Source organism: Chiroxiphia lanceolata, chromosome Z (genome assembly GCF_009829145.1).
Source record: "Chiroxiphia lanceolata isolate bChiLan1 chromosome Z, bChiLan1.pri, whole genome shotgun sequence".
Classification (NCBI taxonomy): Eukaryota; Metazoa; Chordata; class Aves; order Passeriformes; family Pipridae; genus Chiroxiphia; species Chiroxiphia lanceolata.
In genome coordinates, this window is record NC_045671.1 from 2,030,152 (window position 1) to 2,056,913 (window position 26,762).

At 44.4% G+C, this 26,762-nt stretch overlaps 1 long non-coding RNA gene across 1 annotated transcript; it reads right to left on the reverse strand.

The window, feature by feature from the left end:
- Positions 1 to 12,124: 12,124 nt before the first annotated feature.
- Positions 12,125 to 25,883, reverse strand: LOC116780953. The gene is made up of 3 exons (XR_004354713.1): positions 25,336 to 25,883; positions 22,175 to 22,282; positions 12,125 to 12,266 (listed from the first exon to the last, which is right to left on the reverse strand). It is a non-coding gene; the product is annotated as an uncharacterized LOC116780953 (long non-coding RNA).
- Between the last annotated feature and the right edge of the window lie 879 nt (positions 25,884 to 26,762).

Consider the following 26,762-nt stretch of genomic DNA (forward strand, 5'->3'; position numbering starts at 1 on the left):
GGACAATTTAATGTATTACCCACAGAGATTTGGCAATGAAAACAAGTTAAAATGTTTTCTGCCCCAAACTGGAAAACCAAACTCCCGGGGTGACTTACCTGCCCCATCCAACAGCTCAGCTTTCACGTGTAGTACACACACACCAGTGAACTGGTTGTGAACCAGACTCAAAGCCAGACTTATTTGCAGAAGTTATCTGGCAAAAATTTCAATGTAATGAATCAATTTGAGAAAACTGCAATCTGTTCTCGAATAATTCAAGAGCAGAAAGTCCTGATTTTGGCGAGGAAATAAATCATCGTGAATTATTGGCCCAACTGTACTTTTAACATTAATAAAGCTCCCCAAATAATTAACCAGAAAACTTTTGTTATTAACAAATAAGCAAGGCCTCAGTCAGTATCCTTCCAAAATATTAGGTGTTTGCCTCACAGTGGGTGCTTTAGTGGTTTTATTAGTCTGATGTGGAAATAAGTGGTTGGGGCCTTCTCTGGGCATGATGTCAGTGCAGGCAGTTAGCTTTTCCACCCTGAGAAACATTCCTTTGCTACCTCAGAGCTGAAGACATTTGGAAAAAAATGGAGAAACCTTCCCTACAACTGCAAGTGCTTCCACTCTGACCTATCAAGCTCTTACACCGTGTCTTTAACACTCAGCTAAAACTAAAGAAGATGTGTAAGTGCTGGCAGCGCTTGGAAATTCTCAAGTCCAGGCTTGGTGGGACCTGGAGCAACCTGGTCTAGTGGAAGGTGTCCCTGCTCATGGCAGAGGGTGGAATGAGATGAAATTTAAAGTCACTTCCAAACCAAACCATTCTGGGATCCTATACTCTCTAAGTGCTTTCCTGTGCGAAGCCATAGGGCATTGAAGTTGGTCACTAGAATTCTTCAGGTGACAATGAAGTACCTGCTGGAAAATGAGGTAGGAACCCCATCTGGAATACAGATACACTGGATACAGATGCACTAGTCCTGATATTTGTCTTGGAGAGAGGGTCAAGACATGCAAGTTCTGAAACCCCACAGAGAAAGATGTCACTGTAGAGACACTGCATTGACACTTTACCCTGAAGCAAGATGCTCCCTCACCCTGCAGGGCAAGAGGAAATAAATCCCACCCTCAGTGACAGAGTGAATAGAGGGCAGTGAGTCCTTCTGAATCTCAGGGAAATCCTGACAAAAATCAGCTACAAGCAAATTAAGGCAAAAAGATCCAATTCAAAGAGAAGATTTGCAAAGAACATTTCAGCAAGTTCCCAATTATACTGTTTCTGACTAGAAAAACACTGTTTGCAGCAAGCAGTAGAGATCTGATTGTAGTCCATAAACCAAGCTTTTAATTTAGCTTTAAAAACAGAAATATACACTTTTCTTGTGACCTGGCAGAAAGAATGGCCATTAAATGCTCTAAAGAAAGGCGTGATAAAATGAAATTTGTCTCTGGAAGGTAGGAGAGTTTCATAATCATCTTTCAGATGATTTTTTTTCTCATCCAGATGGATATTCTCTTTCAAAGCCTGATGGCCAGAGAAATGAAAGGTACTGTTCACTATTAAGTAACTATAGAAGTTTTACCTTGCTAGATTATTTGTTAGCTGTAACCAAAAAAAAAAAAAATGCTCTGTCAGAAAAAGGCTTTTAAAAGTGTAATATTTTGTTTTATTTAGCAACTACTTGGGAAAATTTAGAACCGAGCCAGAAAGGTTGCGGAGCAAGTAGCACTTCATAAATTGCTTGAGCCCTAATCAATACATATTGTCATCTAGTCAAGTCCTCCAAGCAGATTTTTCTTTGCCCTGCCTCAAAAGCGTATTTTATGAGGTTGTTACCGGCTTGCGCTGCAAGGCCTGGCCTAATGAATCTGTCACTGGCACTATTGATTGACATGCCAGTGTAAGTGAGACATGTGATTCCGATTGACTTCCTAATTACTGCTGCTGTGATGTCTCACCAACTGGTAAGGCCAGAGGTTAATAGTTTTGATGTTCAGCCATTGCTGGCTCTGGAAGCTGGAGTTAAACCAGCTCGTTGGAAGTCAATATCTGAATCAAGTTCTCAAGGCTACTTTCGAAGCTGATCAATTAAGCCCTCCTTGTTCCCCCTCTTGTTGCCTGACAAGACTTTGATGAGTGGGGACCTCTAAAGCTGCCGGTTTAAGGCAGAGCAGGGAGGTTGGTGAGATTTAAATGCAGGAGGCAGCAGGAGCAGTGTGTCGGCAGGGGCTGTATTTCTGCCAGCAGTGAGATGGGATCCCACTCTTTCTTCCTGTTGGAGGGAATAGGGCTCGATTTCCAAAAGCTCCTGGCTGTCCTAAGTGTACTCATAACATGGACATCATTTGGGATATTCACACAAGCTTGGCAACAATAGCCAGACCTTCCTGCCCTTCTGTTGTACCCCACAGTGGGAGGGTAATGATCAGGCACCCTCTGTGCTTGACAGCCCTCAACTGTGAAAGGGTCCTGGCTCAGAATTAGGCACGAGAAACCAGTCTTCATTTAGAAAATGTGATCTTAGCCCTCATTCTGAGCAAACAACCCTGAAATAGGGTGGTGAGATTGGGACCTGAGTGTTGCTGGAGTGTGCAGACAGGCTGGGAAACAAGCTCGGGAGGGTGTGAGCTGCTCCAGATGTCTGTCCACAGCACAGGGCCTCTGAGAGATGCTTTGTGAGGTGCTGTAGAATTTAGGGATTTTACTGTAGCCAAAGCAGCACAACGAAAGAGCTACCTCAACCCAAAGGACTATGTGGCCGAGTACTCTGCCTCTGACCACTGCTCTCGGCTCAGGCCTAGAGACAAGCGTGAGAACATGGCAAGTACAAATCACTTTGCATCAAGTATAACCTCTGAATTTCCAGCCTCATGACTTTCCAAAGTCAAAGTGATAGATCAGTACCAATGGCCCTCATGGATTTGTCTTCCATGAATTAGTTTCATTGCATTCTGAAACAACATCAACTCTCAGCTTCCACCTCCTCTGTTGGTGGTCAGCTGAGGATCCCACCATGTGCAGTAGGAACAACATAACTCCTTCGGCTTTATACACTCTGTCTCCACACTCACCTGCTTTGGGGGACTTTGCTGGACCTTGTGTGAAGCTGTTCTTCTCTTGGACAATCCTGCCCATCTTGTCCCTATGTTTTCCTCTAGGGAACAGGAAGGCCGGAAAGGCACAACGCAGATGTAGCATTAATTCATATAGTTAAAGAACATTCCTGGCTTGTTCTTCACCACTTAGTAATTATCATCAGCCAGTTTGCTCTTCTGCCCCCAGCCAAGCAGTGAGCTGGCAATTCCTCAGAACTACCTGTTGTAACCCCAAATCCTCTTTTCTGAAGGTAATAGATAAATCAGAGTCCATGTGTGTGCATTACTTTGCATTTAGCAATGTTGAACTTCAGCTTCCACTTTATTTTCTAGTCGCTTGGGGTTGCAGATCTCAGCAAGTCTCAGCAGACAGCTTTGGCTTTTACTACCCTGAATAATTCAACAATATCACTGAGCTTTGTCATCTCACTATCCACACTCCTTCCCATGTTATTTATGAATATGCTGAACTGCACAGATCTCACTACAGACACACATGGAATGCCATTGGTAACCTGTGCAAGCTATTCCTATGCACTGTTTCCTAGGGTTTTTTTCCTCACCTAATAATTAATTAATTGATTAAAGGTCCTGCTCTTCTAGCTGCCCCTTAAGCTTTCAGGATGGGATTTCCTAGCAATCTTACCAGAATATCTTTTCCCATAAGCTTAACAAGACCTTCAGAGAGCTCTAACAGATTCATAAGCTTGTGAAGGATGGGTTGAGCCTTCTTTATTGTATTATATTTACTATGAATGCCTTGATGATATCGTCATCTTTACATCTAATGGTTTTCTTAATGCACTTATGGGCACTGTCAGTCTACAGACACCCTCCAAAACAGTGTGTGTGCAGGAGCCACACTGACATCATGCCAGGACACAGCACAGATAATTGTGACCAATTTCCTGCTCCTGTTCTTCTACAGCTCAGAAGAGAACATCTTCCCAACTCAATAACTGCTCTGTTCACTTTAACAGGCGGTTCTACATCTCTCCTACTGAAACTTCAGTTTCTGATTTGTCTTCTCCTGAACCCCACAAAAGAGACATTACAGGTATAGGATACTCTCCAGGCTTCTTAGTGCTGAATACAGATGTGAAAATCTCACCTAGTTTGTCCACTGGGACCCTGTCTTTTCCAAATACTCCTATTGCATCATGAGCACCTGAAGTCTTCGTGAGGCCTATTGAAAGCTCCCAAGCCTCAAATCCCTGAAGGCTGATAAAGGCTACTGTGGAACTGTCACTAAATGCTCTGCTATGCCTCTTAAACATCTGGTGTCAGCTGCTGTTGGAGAGAGGGTGCTATGTTCGAGGAAACTTTAATCTGACAGTACAATTGTTCTTGTGCTGTAATTGCCCTACAAACCTTCAGTCTCCTACCTCTGATTTATTATCAGTGTTTGCAACTTCAGCAATTTTTTTCTTCAAAAACTCTCTGGTTTTTTCCTTTCTTTTTTTTTTTTATCCTGTTATAGTTTTAGATATTAGGTGCCAGATAATTTGTTTCCTATTTCCTTTTGGTGGACGTGCCTTCAGCTTTTTGAAGGACACCTTCCAACCCCTTGTAGTCTCCTTTGAGCTATTTCTGATTTGCATGGGGGTCTTTCTAAAGTGTACTTTGTAGAGATTTACTGTTAGTCTCTGAAATAACATCTATAAGTAATTCCACTGCCTCTTACTAGCCTTTTGCCCCTTCTTCTTTGCTCTTCCTACTTACAAGACTGCCCCATTTTTATGTAGGTCCCCTTTCTGAACTAGGACAACACTGATGCTTATGCTGAGGCTTCGTGGTTGTTATGTCTCTGTGCCCCATCCCACACTTGATCCAGTTCCCTGTTTTAAAGTGCAGGGCTTAAATGGGACTTTATTGGATTGGATTCTTGAGTTTTGTCAGCTTCTGGACTACTCTCTATTTCTACATGATGAGATGATATTGTCTTTATTCTCGGAGCATGCATCATCCTGAAGTCTGTGATTTTCCTCCCCCGTCAGGTTTCCTTGAGTTTCAGTTTTCAAAACTGTTGATGGAACATTTCAATTCTAAGGCTCAGTTCTAGTCTGACAAAGTCTTCTGCTTCCCCTTAAGAGTTTATCAGTTATGATGCACCCTTATTGTGTATCGTTTTCTCAGTTTGTAATTGCAAGACTTTCCAAGTCTCTGCACTGAGCTGGCCCTGCAGTGGTAAATATTGAAGAGTAATTTAAAGCCTGAGTGCAAATTTTTTGTTTAATGGTTCAGGTCTGTATGGAAGTTTTTAGTGAAAATCAGTCATGCAATTATCATTACCTTGAAACAGGCCTCTGTCATTTCACTGAAGTTGCTGAAAAAAAAACCTAGGCAGGATTTGTGATTGATTACACTCCATGTTATATTAGACAATATAGATCAACTTGCCAATATGAATTTCTCAGATGTCAAAAATACCAGGTAAGGAAAAAAAAGATCATATGAGAGGGGGGGAAAAAATCATGAGACAATCAGGGAAAGCAATAATTCACCCATACCTATGCACTGCATACAAATAATGCCCAGGGGAATTAGCCATGCTTATCACTTTGTCAGATGTCTGTTGCCAGCAGATAGTGCTGGGTTCCTCATCTATCATTGCTTCTATCCTGCAACTTTTTCAATGTGATAACATAACAAGAGATTCTGAATGGAACTCTACACCTTAACTGGTTAATTAAAGGCAGTCTGAATATGTGGGTTCTGATGCTGAATTCACTTCAAACTCTGTGTTTTAGGAACCCTGTGTAAGGGTTCCCAAGGATTAGAGACTATCTCAAAAGCCTGAATTGCGATTTGAAAGAACTTTTGGCTATATTAGGGAAAGGCAGCCAAAGGCAGATCATCTCCTGAGGACTCCTGTGTCACTGCTTCTTGTCCCCTGCCAGCAACACCTGCTCCCACGATGACCCCATGTCCCTGTCCACCACGGGAGGATCTCTGCCAGCACCACAGGCTCACCAAGGTGCTGTAGCTTGGAGCTGCCAGTGGGAAACGGGGACCAGCCCTATGGCTTGGGCACACTGGATGGACTGAGGACCCAGCCCTGCCTGCCTGCCTCGGGGCAAAGACCTCATCTCATGTGCCCTGGCCACAGTGGTGAGGTGTTAGAGGAGCCAGATGCTGGCAGGGTTTGGTCTTTCAAATGGGAAAGTGGCCACCACTGGGTTTTTAAAGCTGTCTCAGGAGGGCAGCCATGGCATTGTGACTGTAGCATGTAAACCCAGTAGGGGTGGCACCTTTCCTCCAGGCAAGGACCTGTAGCTGTCCTGGTCTTGGAGAACTCCCATCAGCTCTCAGCCATGGTGAAACTCAAAGTTCTCCACACCACACCAGTTTAAAAAAAAAAAAGGAGAGAGAGAGAGAGAGAGAGAGAGATCGGAAAGAAAAGAGCAATCATTGTGAAATAAGAAACTTAATTACTTCCAAAACAATTAATTAATTAATTAATTAATCCTCATGTCTCCCCTGCAAGGTAGGAAGTGATTATTCTGCCCATTTTTTCACAGAGGGAAACCTCACTGCTAAGTGACTCACCAGAGGCAAAGGCGTCAAAGGTGAAATCAGCATCCCATGGCCAGCATTCCCCAGGTCTTGCTCCAGACCAGCCCCATATGGTTGGAGGTTGGAAATTGCTTATCCTCATCACCCTAACACCTCAATGAACCAAGGCCACTCACGTCCTTGCTCTGATTCCCTGAGGAAAACCCCAGAGTCATTCTGCCAGAGCCCAGATCATGCCACGGTCAAGCTGAGCTCTGGTGAGCCTGGTGCTGCCCGACTTACCACCCAAGGGTGATCCCTGAGGGATCCACTACCATGTCCCAGCGTGGGGTAATCCCAGGCAGAGATGGAGTCTCAACAGGGAAAGGTGTTTTGGAGAGTAATTTTGGTACCATGCTGCCCTCAGAGCCTAAATGAGTTGTTTGGTCCAGGTTGAAACGACCCCTTCAGGGTCAAGGTAGCAAGGACTCAGCCCAGCACCGCTGCACTGCCTCAGGCTGCACTGTGGGGACTGAAGTCTCAGGGTAAATCCTGCTCTGGCATATTGCACGAGTGGCTTTATACTTCAGTTTCAGCCCCTGAGGTGGAGGTGGGTTTGTGGAGAAAGGCATTACCTTTTGTCAGACCAACTCATGTAGCTGGGAAAAAACAGCTGAGCTTTCCAGTGGGCAAACCTTCCTTCCCTCTGATACAGAAGCACCAAATGCCAGCCAAGCACAGGAGATGGGATAGAATCATAGAATCATTTAGGTTGGAAAAGTCTTCTAAGAGCACTGAGTCCCCCAGCACAGCCAAGGCCACCGCTGAATCATGTCCTTAAGAGCAGAAGGGTTGCTGGTCACACTGCAGGGTTGATGACAGTCACAATGCTCAAACCAGCTTGGTTTCAGACCATTCCAGCAAGCCCAGTCTGGCCGCTCTCTACACATTTTGAGGGAGACCATGGGCAGGGATCATTCCCCTTAGATGGTAAGGAGGGAACAGGTGAAGCCAGAGGAGAATGATGTGTGAGTTATGCCTCTCCTCCGTAGCTTCCCAGAGCAGCAAACTCCGGCCCACATTTGCACACAGGTATTTTTTAAGGAAACAAGTTTCTCTGTTATCCCAAGGATCCAGGAAATAAGGAGCTAACAACAGAAAGCAAATTCTAGGAATAAATCTCAGGGCTCATGCTATGCACAGCCAAGTGGAGCCTACGCAAGAGAAAAACATACTCTTGGACCAGAAGTTTGCTCAGGCTGTGACCATGTTTGTGCCTCTCAGTCTTTCCAGGGGCCCCTGGAAGTCTTGCAGACCTGCTTCAGGCTAATGGGAAGCCCAAGAGACCCTCCCAGACAGTAGCATTCACCTATTCATCTTGATAGCATTTGTTGTGACCAGCCAAGGTCCCAAATTCTCTCTTAGATCAAGAGGCCAACAAGACAGGCCATAAAGGCTACATCTGCACAGATAAAATCAGCCCACCTGGGCCACTTTTTGGCACAAATATCCTCATCTATACTGTTACTCAGGGTGGCCAGAGCCAAACAGGCAGTCAGGATGGTGCCTGGCTCAGGCTGCTCCTCAGAACATCCCTGGGATGTAGCTGGGAGAGGGCCAGCTACCTCTGGCCAAGAACACCTTCAGACTGAATTAATGATTTGGCTCACAGTCACATTCAAGTGCCCAGCAGTGACCCCTGGCACTTTTTAATTTCCTAGCCACAGGGTCCCAAAAGTCATAAAACCCAGGCTTCATCGGCCTGAAACGAGGTGGAGAGACCAGGGTCCCTCACCCTTCAAATCCAAACTGCAATCACTCCCGGGAACCTCTTACGATTCTGCTTTAATTGTTGTGAGAGCTTTCCAGAGGCAGTGCTGGCACTGATTTGGATCTAAACCTCTCTCCTCATCTCAGGGTGCTTGTAGGAGTGGCATCTGTGAGACCAACTTTTACAGCATTCCTCGGAGGGGTGAAATGTACCTACTGTAAAGCACTCTCTGTTAATTCTGGTGCATCATTTGCAGGAGAGCCACGTGGGGATCAGCGTGGGACATACAGATTTAGATCATTTAGCTTGAGTCAGGTGGTGCCTTGCTCCCAATTCCTCGCAAGTTAATTCTTACCTGGGATAATTATGTCTCTCTTCAATCTAGCCCAGCTTAACCCTTCTCATCCCACGCTCCTGCTGAGAGCACACCTGTGGTGATGGGGAAGATGATTTGGTGGGGGGCTGTGACCACTGCTGACCTCTTCTACAGATTTCTTCCATGACCCTGGGCAATTCAATTAATTAATTTAGCTTGCTTGCTCCCTGATGCTCTCTGACAGATGAAAGCTGCCTGGTGTCTAAATTACGCACTCCTGAGAAACCATTTAGCTGTTTAAGACAGACCTGCCCCTTTAGATCTGGTTTCTGATGAGACTGATGAGACTGACCTCATCTCCACTGCTCAAGCCCCAGTCTGTCCAGAACTGGGTCTTCTGGAATCAGCTGCAACTTGATGTTGAGGCATCTCCATCTTGTCCTGTGCAAGAAATAGAAATAAAAAAAAAAACAAACCAAACCCAGAGACAGGATCTGACCTCATCCTGGAGCCCTTCTTCAAGGAGGGAACAAGGGAGTACCTGCCAAGCTGTTCCCATTCCTGTTGAGCCCTAGTGCCACGTGATGGAGCAGATGATGTGAACTGGGCATGATCTGAAGCCAGGTAGCATGTGCAGTAATAGGGGTAATTAGGAATAATTGTTGTGAAAGGGTTGCCAAGCCCTGACACAGTCTGCCCAGGGCACTGGTGGAGTCACAATCCATAGAGAGATTTAAAAGACATGTAGATGTGGGGACTTGGGAACACAGGTCAGTGGTGGCCTTGGCAGCACTGGGGAATGGTTGGACTTGATGATCTTAGAGGGCTTTTCCAATCTAAAGTATTCTGGGATTCTAGGATTAGGGCTTGTACATCCTGGGCCCCATTCTTCTTCACGCAATCCCAATAAATTTGTCAGGTCACTGATGTTCTGCCCAGCACCTTCAGGCTCCCTGGCCTCTCACACAACTGCCATGCTCCAGGGTCTTTTTCTGTAGCCTAGACAAAAAAGAAAACGGTATCTTGTATTCCAATAACCAATAAATTATTCTTGAAATGCCATAATTGCTCAGTTGCAGCTGCAAGAGCGACTAAGTACAGAACTTTAATAAAATATTATCGTTCAAATCAATTTGCTGAGAGTCTGCCTTGCTTTCTACATGGGGTGCTAAGCAGCAAATAGGAAATACTGATCAGTACTTAGAGAGCCAAATAGCAAGAAAAGCCTAGAGCCTGATTTTTCCATCTGTACTTTTTTTTTCCCCCAAGCTGTCTGACCAAGGACAGGGGCCAGATTCTGCTCAGTGTTTGCAGAGTTGCACTTGTTTCAAAGGCATGGGAATGGCAGCTATTGCATGTATAGGTTTACAAAGTAGCTTAGGCATTTAAGAAGATAATCATCTAGAGAGATTTACAGAAGTGACTTTTACAGGAGGGAAAAGGGAAGGGAAGTGCCCAGCTCCCATCAGGGTGAAAAATAAAAACAAATAAATCCAAAGCAACAATGCAATTGGCAGCTCTGGTAACAACTTCAGAAAATGACCACATCTGGGCTATTCTGGATCAAAAACTATTGAAGTCAATGAAATTCGCTCTGGATTTACAATGGTATTAACTGAGATCAGAATCCGACCCTATAAATTTACTATTACTTCTAATCCCGGCACCTCTGATCTTGCTGAGATATTTGCTAACTGCTGAGCAGCTTGCTTTATTGACACTGAAATAACACACCCGTGCCCTACTATTGTTAAACTCAGCTGGTTTTAAAAACCCATCATACTGTTTGTCATGACTGACCTTAACAAACTGGCCTGCTGTCCTTGGATCTATGGGCAAGAAAGTTGTCAAATGCCCCCTTTTTTTGCAGCCTTCCACTACCAAAAAAAAAAAAAAAGGGAGAAAGAAAGAAAAAAAGAGGAGAAAAAATCAATTTCAATCAACATGGAGTGTAATATTATCAAATGTCAGATGCTGAGGCCGTGTGCTTTGAAAATTATCCTTGACAGCTTCTTGTCGACTTAATTAAGTGCTCAAAAAAAAAAAAAAGAGTTAAAAAAAAAAAGCAAAATATCTCAATTGTCGGCTCCCTCTCTTTGTGCTTCAGAGGTTCTATTGACAGCTCTGAAAAAAAGATTGCCTTTGGGGGTTTTATTGATAGATCCTCGCCTGATATTGGAATGATTCCTGGGCAGATAAATCACATTTAGATTTGTTAGTAATTGAGGAGAATTGATTGAATAGTTAGGATGGTCTCAGAGGGAGGTACCTGCTCCTCTTCCGTTCTGCAGAGGTTGTCATCAGATAAAGGACCTCTTTGGGCAGGATGGATAAAGGTCTAATTGTTTACATGATCAGGTATTGCTTCCTTTTAGCCCTCCCTCCCCAGACTTCCCCAACTTTCATGTGGCATGAATGTCAAGACGACAGTGGGGAAGGCCGTAAATAAAACAAAATGTGGGTGAGGGAGATCAACCCTCTTGGTGACCTGGAAAGGTGCTAATTGTTTTCAAATCATTAATGGAATTTGGTTACTAACAGTGTTTATTTAAACAGCTATGAATTTTATTTAGCAGCAGGTTAAGCACAACTAACAGGGGGTGGTTGTAAGATGAGTAGCTCGTTTTGGCTGATAGAAACCATGTGAAGGGCTGGCATGTTTGGTCCTCACTGGTGAGCTCCCCCTGAGCCCTGTGTCCCATCAGTCTGGGCGAGCTGCTGGTCCTTGCAGGGTCCCAGAGAGAAGCAGCATCACAGAAGCTGTGACAGAAAAATGTGAGTGGAATGATGAAACAGTGAGGGGAGATGCTTTTGAGAAGGGCATGTGGTGACAGGACAAGGGGAAATGGCTTTAAACTGAAAGAGATTAAGTTTAGATTGGGAATTAGGAAAAAAATTGGTGAGGGTGGTGAGGTCCTGGCACAGGTTGTCCAGAGAAGCTGTGGCTGCCCCATCCCTGGAAGTGTCCAAGGCCAGGTTGGATGGGGCTTGGAGCAACCTGGGATAGTGGAAGGCGTCCCTGCCCATGGCAGGGGTTGGAATGAGATGGTCTTTATGATCCTTTCCAACACAAACCATTCTAGGTTGGAGCACTGTGGGGGATGATGAAAACCTTGGGGGAGAGTTCAGAGCAATGTTGAGTGACAGTGGAGCAATGTGAGGGGACAGATTCTCCAGAGCCCTATCCTGCCCCAGCCAAAATTTGCAGCAGCCAGTTGGATGACCTGCTCAAGGCTTTCCCATGCTGATAGTCTTTCCAAGACTATTAGAAGGAGTGGGATGACTTTCCAGAGAGGGTTTTTACATGGACTAAAAAAAAGCTCTAAGTAAGAGAGAGTGGTATTTTCATTATCACTTCCCATCCATTTTTAAAGATTTTATTTCTTTATGAGAGGGAAGATACAGTGCAGTCTGCTTGGCACTTCAAGAGACAACTTATTTCTGTACATACCAACTATAGACTCTCCATGGACCCTCTCTCTATGTTAACTTCCTATAATTGCTCAGGCAGGATCTTGTTTTCTCTACCATCTATACAGGACAGGGTGCTCAGGTTGATCATCAACATGTACTGTGCCACGATTTTCTTCCAGGGACCTGTTTGGGAATAAAAGGAAAATGTTTGAAAATCGTTCTTTAAAATCTAAACTCATTCCTGCGGGTTTCTATAAAGGGCTAAAATGACTTAGTCAGCATTTCTCGTCCTCTTCTCTCAGCACTGGAGAGAGGGTAGAAAGTTACAATTAAAAAAAGAATCAATCAGGGAAAAATAAACTAAATTTTTTATTTTCCTGTCATCCAGCTTCATCAAGAAGGAAAGACATTGAGGGAAAGGAAAGGCCAGTTTTTTATCTCAAAGTAAATACCGTTTTGGAACCACCAAGTGTTTAATTTGTCATAATGAGTGATAAGAAGCTTGAATTCCCCCCTGCAGGCCTGATCCTCTTAATATTTCAACCCCACTCATAGATGTAAAATGTCCACTGCTCAACCCAGCCAAGCAGGTCTTTGGCAGAGGCTGCAGGAACCAGGTTCCTCTCTAGGTCAAACCTATCACCTCCATCTACAGCCCTGCAACCTCCTCATTCCTCTGGGAGTGGGCTATTGAAGTGCAAATGGATCTAAACCAGCCATGAATAAATTTAGGGTGGAAATTAGAAGAAGCTTTCTAATTATCAGAGCTGTGAATATCTGAAATCGTCTACTATTAGAAGCAGAGGACCTGCTAAAAAAAAAAAAAGCAATGATGGTGCTGCTGGTTGTGAGCATTTTGGGAGATACAAGGGCATTAATTCACAGAGACAATCTTCCTATTTGCCAGTAGTGGAAATGGTGTGTCTTCTTTTACACATGCAGGTGCATTCAGATAGACTCTGTAGCAATAATGAATCGCAGACTCATTTAGATTGGAAAAGCCCTTTGAAGTCATCACGTGCAACTGTTCCCCCAGCACTGCCAAGGCCACCACTAACCCATGTCCCCAAGTGCCACATCCACACAGGGATGGGGACTCCACTGCTCCCCTTGATGACACTTCCCTTGAAGACATTTTCCCTAATATCCAATCTAAACCTCCCCCGGCACAACTTGAGGTCGTTTCCTCTCGTCCTGTCTCTTGTTCCCTGGTAGCAGAGCCCGATCCCCCCACCTGGCTCCACTCTCCTGTCACCAACTTGCAGAGAGCCAGAAGGTCCCCCCCCGAGCCTCCTTTTCTCCAGGATGAGCCCCCTCAGCTCCCTCAGCCGCTCCTGCTGCTCCAGACCCTTCCCCAGCTCTGTTCCCTTCTCTGGACACAATCCAGCCCCCCCATGTCTTTCTCAAAGTGAGGGGTCCAAATTCCTAATCAACACATTGGCCCCTCACAAAGTTATTCCTTCAGTGTAAAAATATAAGTTTTTACTAATAACTTTGTGAGAATTTTAACCCTGAAAACTCTGACACACCTGTGTCTGCACAAGTCAACTGCTGTTCTAGCCAAAGCAGATATCTCAACTAAAGGAAAAACCAAATCACTTTTGTGTGATAGTCACTTTGACCATGGCTTTAGGTGAAGTCTTCTTTGAACACCTAGAAAAGAATCTGGACAAAGTCAAGGAAACAGGCTTGGACCTGAGACAGGGCATGGCCTGAAGCTGTGTCAGGGGAGATTTAGGTCGGATATTAAAATAAGATTCTTCACCCAGAGGGTGGTTGGGCACTGAACAGGCTCCCCAGGGCAGTGGGCACAGCACCAAGGCTGCCAGAGCCCAAGAAGAGTTTGGATGATACTCTCAGGCACATGATGTGACTCTTCTGGATGGCCCTGTGCAGGGCTATGGGTTGGACTTGATGATCTTTGTGGGTCCCTTCCAACTCAATATATTCTGTGATTCTGTCATTTGACACTGATTGGATTTCCCAGCACCAAATCTGATGCTGAAAGTATTCATAGACACACCTGAATCCACATCAAAAATCAAAATTTTTCAAGTGTGTTTTACTGTACTACCACAAAGCAAGTATTTCTTCTAAGCCAGTTCCTTTCCTCCCTTCAAGCCTTCCCCCCTCTAAAAGCTGTTGAATTGCCTCTCTTTTTTTTTTTTTTTTTTTTAACTTTCCTTTGCTCATTCACATAGCAAGAGTGGAATTGATTTTTGATACTATCCATTTTGTTTGTCACAGATCGTCTTCCACTTCCCCCTGCGCGTTGCTGAAATATCACCCACAAATGATTATTCCTATCACTGCAGCCAACGCTTCGCCCGGGGCAGGGAATCTTCCCGCAGAAAAAAAAAAAAAAAAAAAGAGAAAAACTAAAAAAAATAGAGAGTGGCCACGTAATTGAAGGCAGAAATACCAGCACCTGTAGCCTGAAAATGTTAATAAACTACCAGAGGTCCCAGGAAAGTTAAATACTGGGAGGGATGTCAGAGCCGCGGCGTGATTAGTGGAACTGAACGACGAAGAGCACCTGCCTAAGGCGCCGGCACGGGGAGGATCAGTCTCCCTCTGACATCCCAACATGCCATCCGCCTCCCGGGATGGGGTTTCCACTGCAGCTTTGCTTAAAGGGAGGCAATCAGAGCAGGGGAAGCGTGCTCGTACTGACACAGAGCTTGGTTTCCTGGCCACGGGATTTGGGGGCTGAAGGCTGAGACACTTATGCGACAAAGGATCTTGAGCTTCCAGGAATTACCTCGCGCTTGGTGTCGGGGTCACACGTGTGTCGTGTTTCCAAGCCTCCTGTTCAACAAATGCATATATTTTTCAATCATTCGGATTTTATATTGTGCTGAAGATTCACAGTGGGCTTCGGAGACATGCGAATTACACTCATGGACTGTATGCCCAGGCCAAAAAAAAAAAGTGAGATTATCTATGAATACATGTTCTTATGAATGAAAGATGATTAGTATGTATGAAAGATGGTGTATGAAAAAAATATTCTCATGCGTTTATGCTGATTTGTTCCTAAGAGGCAGCCACATTGCAACCTCTACAGGCAAAGTTCTTCACACAGAAACAATTCCTTATATGCATGTGTGACTGCATGCATGTATTTTACAAGGGTACGTAGTGAACAAAACGAGGGGGAATGGGTTCAATCTGACAGAGGGCAGGGTGAGATTGTGTTTCGGGAAGGAATTCTTCCTTGTGAGCATGGGGAGGCCCTGGCACAGGTTGCCCAGAGGAGCTGTGGCTGCCCCATCCCTGAAAGTGTCCAAGGCCAGGTTGGATGGGGCTTGGAGTAACCTGGCATAGTGGAAGGTGTCCCTACCAATGGCAGGGGTTGGAACTAGATGATCTTTAAGGTCCCTTCCAACCCAAACCATTCTGGGATTCTATGATTTATATGTGTAGAGATGCGTGGATATCATGGTTTGTATGCCAGGGGGTTAGTTTGGGGGAACTATATATATAGGCTACACTATACTGTGCTATGTTCATTATGTTTTATATCTTATGTATTATATCAGAGGTTGGTTGACCCTTGGGCAGTGTGGTAGCTTTGCTTGAGTAAAGACTGAGAGCCACTTACACTTAATAGAGAAATATTCTCATTCCTCCAAAATCCTTTCCTATCCATTCATCATTTATGTGCTATTTCAGCCCTGACTTTTTTCTAGCTTTGCACACAGAGCATGTATTTGTGCGTGCACACATGTGCACGTGTGGCTATTTGCACACACAGTATCTCTGTAGGTGGTCTCAAATAGGTGGTCTGCTGGACCATCTGAATTTGTAGAACTATTTTCTCAGAATGGGGTTTGAAGGCCCAGGTTTTGGCTGTGCTTGCTGCAGAGATGCACGACTGTAACACTGGTGTGAGGTGTCCAGGTGAGAATGGCCAGGCAAGGATGAAGGGAGAATATATTAACTGTGATTTCTATGCATGCCTCCCTGGCAATTAACCCCACTTTTCCCCCAGGGAAACAGGAAGGTCTTCTCCCCCTTATTTTACCACCCTTCCTTTTCTTGCTTGCTTGGTTCCCTTCTTTCCTTTAGCAGAGTATCTCTAATCATTGCTTTGCATCATTATCATTATCTCTTATTATGATCTTTAGTTACGATGTCAAAGAGGAGAAAAATGAGCTCAGTTTTCTGGCATCTTAACACATATTGATTTTAACAGCAGCTGCCACGAGACCTTCACATATGATGGATTGCTGCTAGACTGATGCAAAAAATACCCACATGAATAAAAATATTTACCAAAGAGAATAATCAGCGATTGCATAACTGCATTTAAGACATTATCATATTGACCAACAGTCCAGGCAAGCTCAGGGAGTGATCTTAGTATGTACTAATATCAGGATAAGCTTTAAGAGATTGCATTAGAGACCCTGTTTCAGGTACTTATGTCCATAACTAACCCTTGGCTTCTTGGGAGATTCCTTGAGCCTGGAAAATGAAATATCCCAGTCTAAATGCAGGGCACCTTGCTACTGCCAGCCTTTGCTGTTTGGATGATAGAGGAGGCTGGAGACAGGTGGAGGTTGGCTGCTTCTCCCAGGTAACAAGTGATAAGACAAGTTAAGTTGAGAGAGGGGAAAGTGTAAGTTCAGTATCAGGAAAAATTTCTTCACTGGTGGTCAGGCATTGGAATGGGCTACCCAGGGCAGTGGTGGAGTCACCATTCCTGGAGGGATGTAAAAGCCGTGTGGATGTGGCACCTGGGGACATGGGTTAGTGGTGGCCTTGGCAGCGCTGGAGGAACAGTAATGAATTTTAGAGGGCTCTTCCAACCCAAAAGATCCTGTGTCCAAAGCCATTAGCATCAAATCTCTGGACTCAACTCTTGCATGCAAAAAAAAAAAAAAAAAAAAAAATCCAATATCATTTTTTTCATGATTTCTTTCCTATTCTTTCCTATTCTTTTTTGTTCTATCCTGGAGGCAACCTCAGCCAATCTTCTCTGAATTGTATCTTTCCATCTTTCAAAGGGACCTCTTGTTTCTTACAGAGTGGGGATTGGAACTATTCCTGCTTTCTTTTTCTGTTTTCATCCATCTGCACTAGCCTGGCAACCGGCAAAAACACACATATAAAGATGTCTTAATCTTAAATATAATTAGATATAATACCTCACGCAGCGTTGTATGATTAGTAAAATATATGATCATTAGTTATTAGATTAATGTGTCTACTTGTGTAACTGAAAGCCATTTGCAGCCAGAAATGAAATAGCTCAATTTGCTGTAATTGACTTATCTCCCATAGAGATTAGTACACTTGCTGCTGGAGAAGGTTTCTTCACATGCTGGAAGCAGCTGCGTGGAGAAGCTGGATCCTGTTTTCTTTGGAAAGCCCCTGCCCCGCTGGAGGCAGAGATATCCAATGAGAGGTCTGGAGGATCAGCCGAGCCGTAATTAGGACTGCTGGAGTGAGGGCTGCTGTGTTTGGAGGGGGGCAGTACAGGAGGATGCCATTTTTGGGAACCTGCAGGATGTGGATCGGACCTGCCGTTGGGTGACCACGAGAGACGCAACAACCTTTTATTCCCCGTGGACACCGATCCTGTTTGTGCCCGTGCAAATCAAGGGCAATTTCACACACACACAAACACACACACACACACACACACACAGAGGGAACGAGGCTGAGGAAAGCAAGTGGCAATATTTGGGTCCTTGCACACCCCGGCAAAAGGCTCAGCACACAAGAGCAGCTGCACAGTAGCAAACCCTGGGCAGGGTATCTGCAATGCGGGTCTCTCATCCCAGCTCCTCCCAGGGGTGCCAACAGCAGCTCGGTGGGTGAACACACTCAGAATAGGGAATTGGGAGCACGTCTCTTCTGGCTACATGGGATTCTGCCCTTAAATTATCCGTTGACACCTCTGACATTGTGAGGTGCTGTGGGGCCCCACAAATCTCAACTTTTGCTGCTGCCTCTTCTTCTCTCTTTTTTTTTTTTAAATAGGTTTTCTTATGGTTTTCTTAATTTATTTTTTTTTAGCCACAGCAACTAAGCGAACCGTTCAAATTGAAACACTGAAATGAACCAAGCTGAACAATAAACTAAAAGATGCCTAGAGCAAGTTGAGCAATAAACAGGTTTTTAATTTTTTTTTCCCCCTTCCATCTCGGTGGTGTCTGTCTCTGATAGATGATGTGACAAAAGAAGAATCCTCAATAAATTCTAAATTCTGAATACTAAATCAGTGAGTGAGAGCAGGCATGTGAGATGCCATCCCAGCTCATAAGTGGCTTTACTGCTGTGATACCACAATGCTACTGCCCCATGGGGCTGCAATGGAGGTGCAGCTGGACAGAGGGAGATGCATTGAATCCATCCATCTGTGATGGTTTTATCCAACCTACACCCAGCCCAAGTCCATAACCCAGGTGTGACTGAGGCTTTTCCCACTGTATCCTGGATGGAGTCTCAAAGGAAAAATATTATTCATAGATTTTAAGGCCAGGAGGGGATATTTTGCTCAGCTCTGACCTCCATTATAATACAGGCCAGGGAATTTGAAAGAGTGATTCCTGCAGGAGGAACAAATGGGAGGCATCAGCTCCTGTGTTATTTCATCTCATGTGAGATGTAAAAAGGCTGTGATTTCTACTAAGGGATACCAGGGAGAAGGAGGACCTGTGAGGCAGGCACTGAAGGAAAAGAAAGCCTTGAGCTGGAAGTGCACTGAGACCATCTATGTGAACTCAATGTTGTATGTTCTCTCTCACCTTTCAGGGGGGGCTGAGCGCTGTAAAAACATTTGCCCTTGGGAAAATTGTATGGTTCAGGAGAAATTAAAAACAGGAGTTTTTTAAAAGCATTGTCACCATCTTTGCCTCAGAAGGACCCAAATGTGAAATAATCCGACAAGGGATGTGATACAGCGTAAAGGGAGATGCTGGTAGTCACACACAGCTGTGCCTTAGTCTTGGGACAGGCTTGTGCTTTGGACTTCAGTTTGCCGCCTGCTTTGAAGAGAGCTGAGGTGCATTTTCCTTCTGCAGCACCTTCTATCCTCTGGTTGTCCTGCCCAAGTCAGGACGAAGCAGCATTTCCGTCTGGAAGGAGCCATACATTCCTGCAGAAGACCCTCTCTAATCTTTGGTGCAGAGCTTCAGCACAGACTTGTGTCTCACTACAGCTCAGCCTGCCTGCATCTATTTATTATCCCTGTGGTTTTCCCATTAAACTTGTTGGTATCCAGAAGTTTCCACCTCCAGTGAGCGAAACTCTTTGGTTTAACTGGGGAAACCCAGCAGCCTGGCTGGAGTCTCACTCTGAATTATTTTCGTTCCACTGAACTTGCAGCTCAGCTTGAAGCTGACACAGTCAAATGTACATGAGCACAGCCCAGATTTGCAATTGAATCCATCAAGCTGTGCATGGCTCTGCTGAACAACCCATGGCTGAGATGAGCTCAAACTTAATAATTCTGCCATTCAGCTTCCAACCCACATTTCATCATGGTCCTGCTCTGGTCAGGCCTGGGGCTCTCCTTTAGCTCATGGAAAGTGGAGTTCTTTGAAACTCAGAGTAAGGTTTTTGTCTCAACTCAGTCTGTAGATCCAAATTAATCTTTACAATCTGTCTACACGGGTAAATCAGAATGACTTTCTTAAGCATCACTGGGGAGTCGGTGCAGAGACCTCAAGATGGCTTGACGTGGTTTGTTGGAGGAAAATAGGTTTAGCCCAGCCTGCAAACTAATGGATGATTTATAAAACTCAGAGTGACAGGGAAGAATTTGAGCCTCTCTCCTTCAGGAATATTCCCATGGCTTGCACATGTCGCCTTGGTGTGGTTAAAATGCATGAGCAGACAATGATAAACTAAACCAGGCACCACTACAAACACGACAAATAAGCCATGATGCCAAATGCACATTACCTGTAGGTACTTTTGAACTATTGCTGCCATCAGTTCTGCTGCCAGGCTGTTTTCTGAGGATAACCCAGGTATTACCAGATTTATCACCTTTTCTTCCTCATTCCATTTCTCACAGCCAAATACATCAGCAATTCACCAGCTCAAAGACCACTACCATTGGGGGGGTTTTTTGCATATTCATATCTCTTCTGAATAATTTTGCCATATTACTTTTTCTTATTTAGATAACAAATATTACTGCAGCTCCCTTCCCCCATTATTTGACCAGCACCATAAAGCATGTTGGAAACTGGTCTGTGGAACACTGCTTGGAAGCACAAAGCAACTCAGGTGTTGGGAAAGCTGGGGTACAGCAAAGTGACCCATAAATCCTGCCTCATCTCACCTTCCTCTTTAGGTGTGACTTACTCAAAAAAAGAAAAAAATTGGAAATATCTCTGAAAATGAAACTCCTCTGTGTACAGCCTGTGAAATGAAAGGCAGTTCTTTTGCCTTGCTGGAAGAAATGCCCGACAATAAAGTTCCCATATGCCACTGATGTCCACCAGCTGTGAGTGAAAACAAGGCTATTCTGGGTGCTGACAGGGAAACATCCCATCAAATTAAATAAAACAAACAGTTAATATGAAAAGAACAGTGTTTCCAGCTGTTTTTTAAGATGGGACCCTGAGAAAGTGGGATTGCTGTGAAAGCAGGTCTGTGGCAGTACCAGGAGCTGAATCACAGAATCATTTGGGCTAGTTCCAAACCCTGCCATGGACAGGGACACCTTCCACTAGCCCAGGTTGCTCCAAGACACATCCAACCTGGCCTTGGACACTTCCAGAGATGGGGCAGCCACAGCTTCTCTGGGCAACCTGTGCCAGAGCCTCACCACCCTCACAGGAAGAATTTCTTCCCAATATCCCATCTAACCCTGCCCCCCTGGCAGTGGGAAGCCATTCCCCCTTGTCCTGTCTCTCCAGACCCTTGTCCAAAGTCCTTCTCCAGCTCTCTTGGAGCCCTTTTAGGCACTGGAAGGGGCTTTAAGGTCTCTCCAGAGCCTTCCCTTCTCCAGCCTAAGTCCAGATATTCCCTCTCCTGTTCCTGCACCCTCCAGCCCAGGGATACTCAAAAGCAAAAGCCACTTCTCATTTTCCTTTGGACAAGTGGGTGGGTTCAGCAGAGCTGAGAGACTGCAAAAGAAAGGTAATGGAGATTTTACAGCCACAGAGCTGATACAGCTGGAGATAAAGGCGTTGCTAGCTCTGGTGTCACAAACTTTATTGCAAGGCTGGTGTATATAAAAGAAGAAACACGACACGGTTTTCAGACAGATAAAGCAGAGCTTTAAAACCTGGCAGTCAGCACAGAAATAGCTGATTTTTAATTCACAGGTGGTGAAAAGAAAGACATTATTAAGAAAAAGAGCCAAAAAAAGAAAATGCAATAACAGATGAACTGCATTAAACAGGCCTGCCTGGAAAAGGAGGATGGGGGTGCTCCTGGTTACTTTTAATTTATGTTATAATAATGGCCTATCATTATCCGTCGGGACAGTCTAAAGGGCTGACACCAAGCTGGAAGCAATGTGCCAGGCACAGGCTGTTCTCCACTTGCCCAAGGCTGGTGGAGAGACGTGAGGAACCACCATAATTCATCACTACCTCTGCCTGATAAATACACAGGTTCTTCTGAGAAGATAAATAGTCAATAGGTATTTTCTATTCCTACTCCTTGTGCCTTTCAGGAATGTGCATATCTCTATCATACTCCCCTTCAGCTGCCTCTTTTCAAGACATCTCATATAGTGTTGGATACCTGTGATACAGAAATCTTATTCCAAACCCTAATCTGTTCACTGTTGCCTTCCACAGTATCTTTTTTAGAGACCAAGCTATCAGATTGCCACAAAGGATGGTCCATTCTCATTGACTCCTCTGGAGAAATCGCATGGGCTTGAGACTTCTTTCGTGTTTTATGCAGGGTTATTGCACAGGATCCATTTGTTTCTGTACCACAAGGATAAACAAAGATATAATTCTTTCTTCTCCGTTGAATTTATATGCTCGTATTTACTGCTTCTGATTTGACAGGATTAGTCTCACACTTCACAAAATTTAAAGCATCTCTGCTAGGTATAGAAATTCTAACTATCAATACAGGAATTAAGCTGCTTAATAAAATATCCACACCACCAGCTGTCCGTTCCCCAGTGCTAGTGGTCTTTAAGAGCTCCTTTATCCAGGATGAGTTGAGGTGCCTAACCCCTTTCTCCCCATAGGACAGAACTGGGAGATCATCTGTGCCAAGCCAGAAGGGAATGTCATAGGGAAAGAAGTAATATTCACACAAGGCAACTCTCCATGTTTGGTAAGATCAAAGACAACATCCATTTTACAGGGGGACAAACATATTTTTCCTTTTTTTCAGTAGTGCCAAAGAAGGGTGAGGGTAGGAGGTAAGTAGTTAAGGACTAGAACGCAGCCAAAACCAAGCTCTTACCAGAGACACCTGAATAAGGAGTTAATTATCCCTGGCTCTTCCATAGGACTTGGCACTTCCCAAGCTAAATCAGTCCCCTGCCAGACATGAATCTCTTTATCCCTCACTCTGGCAATCGTATGTTTAAAGTTATGTAGGCACTCAAAAACATTAGCAGAAAGGTGGGAACAGATCCATGTCTCTTGGAAAGGTGCTTCAGCCAAGAAACAGAGCAGGAGAAAGAGCTGAAGTTGAGAAAAAATATTGACCTGAAAAGCTTCTGAATTTGTTCATCGGTGGTTTCATGTCTCTCTAACTTGCACAGTTGTCTCCCTCTCCTGTAGCACCAAGGGATCATTTTGCCTAACTGCTAATGACAGCCTTATCCTGTTGCTGGTTATTAATAATGACACTAATAATAACCATAATAATAACAAGAAAAAATATTAAATATACAGGATTTTCATCAGATGTGCATTCTTTGGCTGCTCCACTAATACTCTTCTTCCTTTCCTGCATCTAAAACTATCACCTTGCCTCCCTTCCAAAGGTGATAAATCACACAAACATTACCCAGATCTACCTCAGTGGTCAGTTAACTGGAAGCAGAATCTCCTTTTTTCAACTAGAATAAGGAAAGCTGCAACTGCTCATAAGAGCCATCCTAGAATGGGATCCACTTCTAGTCAAGGAAGGGTTGCAGCTGAAAGTTAAATGAACCAGAGAATTATCTAGGCAGGTGAAATATAATTCCTAGGCAAAGATCCTGGATGCTCCTGCATAATGCTGTTTTTTTCTGAAATCTGAAGGGCCTTCTAGATATCTAGTATAATAAATATCCCACCTTTCTATATCAGTCATTCACATGGGTCTGGTTCAAAATCTTGTGCTTGACTTACTTTTTTTTTTTTTTTTTAAAAAGAAAGCCAGATATTTTTTTCAAGTCATCAAAAAGGCAAAGATCTACTTTTGCCCCTGATGATTATTATCCATGGTTAATTATCCTCACTGAGAAAAAAATGTATGTTTTGTTTCCAATTTGACATCTTATAACTTTAGTCTCCAGTCGTCAGTTCTTGTTACCTCCTTCCCCACTAGACCAAGCAGTCCTTTGGTACCCACTGAAGGATCCAGGAAGGAAATACACTCTCTCATCAATTCTCCTCTATATCTTTCTGATAAGCTGAATAGATCATGTACCTTCAGCTGTTCACTATGGGACAGCTTTTACCCTTCCATTACTCTAAACTCACACATTCTTTAATAACAGTGCCCTGAGGTCTTTAACCACTGTAAACAAGGTCACAGAGCATAAGGACAGAGCTACGAGGGGCAAAGCATCTTATTAAAGGTGAAAAAAACACCACAGCAACAGTTTGCCCTCTGGAGTCTCAGCTCTAGCATGGTAGAGAAATCCACTGAAAGTTGCTAAATATGGAAAACAGTGAAGCAGGGGCAGAGATTGGAGGCTGGAAGGCACCAGTCAAAGGATGCTCAGTTCATCCTGACCCTCTTCCCAGGCCCTGTGGGGCAGCACTGCTGAAAATAGACTGACACAGACCTTTCATCAGAGGCCACACTTTCAGTCCTGGGGGCAGTTCTGGGCCCCGCAGGACCAAAAAGACACTGAGGGGCTGGAGCATGTGCAGGGAAGGGAACGGAGCTGGGGAAGGGTCTGGAGCAGCAGGAGGGGCTGAGGGAGCTGGGGGGGCTCATCCTGGAGAAAAGGAGGCTCAGGGGGGACCTTCTGGCTCTGCAAATCCCTGACAGGAGGGGGGACCTGGGGGGGTCGGGCTCTACTGCCAGGGAAAAAGGGACAGGATGAGAGGAAACAGCTTCAAACTGCACTAGGTGGGGTTTACATTGGATACTGGAAAAATTCTGTCACAGAAAGGGTTGTCCAGCTCTGGCAGAGGCTGCCCAGGGCAGTGTTGGAGTTCCCATCCCTGGAGGGATTTAAATGCCGTGTGGATGTGGCACTTGGGGACATGGGTCAGTGGTGGCCTTGGCAGTGCTGGGGAATGGTTGGACTCAATGATCTTAGATGACTTCTCCAACCTAAGCGATTCTGTGATTCATTTGACCCAGCATGGTTTCTCTTACACTTTCACATCATGTCAGTGTACCCATCACACTTAGTGTTGTACCATTCTTGAGCTGACTTTCCCCTGCTATAATCGTAATAACACATACATTTGCACATTGCCACCAGCACAAGCTACCTACCCTGATTTAAGAGGTGGAGAACTCATTGTTTTCACAGTTGGGTTCTTTAATTATTCTGAGTCCAGCTGGAGAACAGCTATAAATACAGACCAGGCTCTGCTGGTGTGTTGAGAGTACAGCACAAGGTGCTAATGCTGCTAATAATTGAGTGCTAATAACTGATGTACAAGGAGCTGATACTGCAAAACTTTGATCCCATCCTCAAGGTAATGCCAGCAATGTTGCAAAATGCAGAGCAAAGGAACAAGGCTGTAGTTTGTGTTAAATCAGCCCAAACTGGCATCAGATGACTTGAATTAGTACACAGAGAGCGTATGAAACATATTTATTTTGTTAATAGAAATGCCTAGTTATATTAGCCCCTTTTTTGCTTATTATTCATAATATTTTTCTGTAATACAGAAAATCAGTTTTTATTTTTAAAATGCAATCAAATTATATTTCCTATTAAAACTTTAATATCAAAACAAATTAACCAATGCTGCAGATTACACATTAGTAATGTAGTTCTGACAATAATTCATGCTCTTCTCGATTCTGTTATGAACTATCACACTGCTAAAGTGCAGCAGTTCATAATATATTCTTAAGGGGAAGTGAAATGCCTTTTATTTTTTGAAGGAAAAAAGTGAATTAGACAGGATACCTCAATAATAATGGAAAGCGGTTGGGCTAAACCTTCAGATGAAAGTGTTCCCAGATGAAAACAAAGCCAGGCCTGTTCCTCCTCTACTAACCCGTTGAGATTGACGGGCTCCTCTTTTTCCAGATGCAAAGACCATCATTTCAGGATACAAACCACAAGACCAACAGGTTCACTGCAAGACACTGTGAGTCCCTGTTGCACAGCAGTGTCTGCTACTCCTGAGACAGTACCTGAAGCAGCTCAAGAGTGGAAAATCTGATTAAGTGGGGCTATTAAGGAAGAAACACTTGGGTGTGATTTTGTGCAGGTGGCCTGGTGAAGTAATGCTTTTCCAGGTACAAGATAGTGCACTAATGCAGAGACAGTGGCATCCTAAAAACTTTCAAGGTCACTAAGCATGATGTGTCCATCACAGGTTCATCTCCTCCATCCCTTTTGGAGGCAGCTGCTGGCTCACACCTGGCCAGACTTTCTGAAATAGTCCACCCCAGGTCCAGGCTCAGGAGGATCAGGTCAGCTCTGCTCTGGAAGACATTAAGAAAAGTTCACCTCAGTTGTCCAGGTGAGTGCATGTCATAGAATCATAGAATCATAGAATCATAGAATGGTTTGTGTTGGAAGGGACCTGCAAGCTCATCCAGTTCCAATCCTGTGCCACGGGAAGGACACCCTCCAGTAGACCAGGTTGCTCCAAGCCCCATCTAACCTGGCCTTGAACAGGTCACCTGGATCAGCCAAATCCTCAGGTACCTGAATTTGTTCCCACACCACCAAATGGGGCTCATATGGAGGAAGGAGCATCACTTAAAAAAAAAGAAAAATTAAGAAAAAAAATAAAAAAGGGAAGAGATACAGTAATTCTCAGAATAAAAATTCCAAGCGAAGCAAAGACTTGCAATAAAGGGAAGGCACATCAAAGGCAAACTGAGCAACCTGTTTCCTGTGGTGAAAACGGGGACGGGGAAGGTGCCTTATGATGCAGCCAAGAGGAGACCACATCGACAAGAAGGATGTTACATCCACAGGAAACAAAACAACATGGTTTGCAGGCTGGCAGTGAGCAACATGATCAATACATTTGTCTGCCCCGTGAGTCCTGCTTTGAGCAGAAGGGTAGAAGTCAGTACCAGGGCTGGAAGGACCCAAGGGATGGAAGGGCCAAGGTCTGGAATTTGTTCCTTTGCTCAAGGACATTCTCTCTGGCCAAGATTTAGGGCTTTAGAGCCCTGATTTGCCAGCGTGCTCTGCTGACCTGTGCATCCTGAGAGCCAAGATCAGGTTCCCAGCCCCTTCTCTGCTCCAAATAGGTGGCCTGCACCTCCCAACCTGAACCATACGTGATGTTAGTTACCAGTTGATGATTGTGATGCTAATTAAAACATACTAAGAGACACACTATAAACATGCACAGCGCATGAAGGAAATTA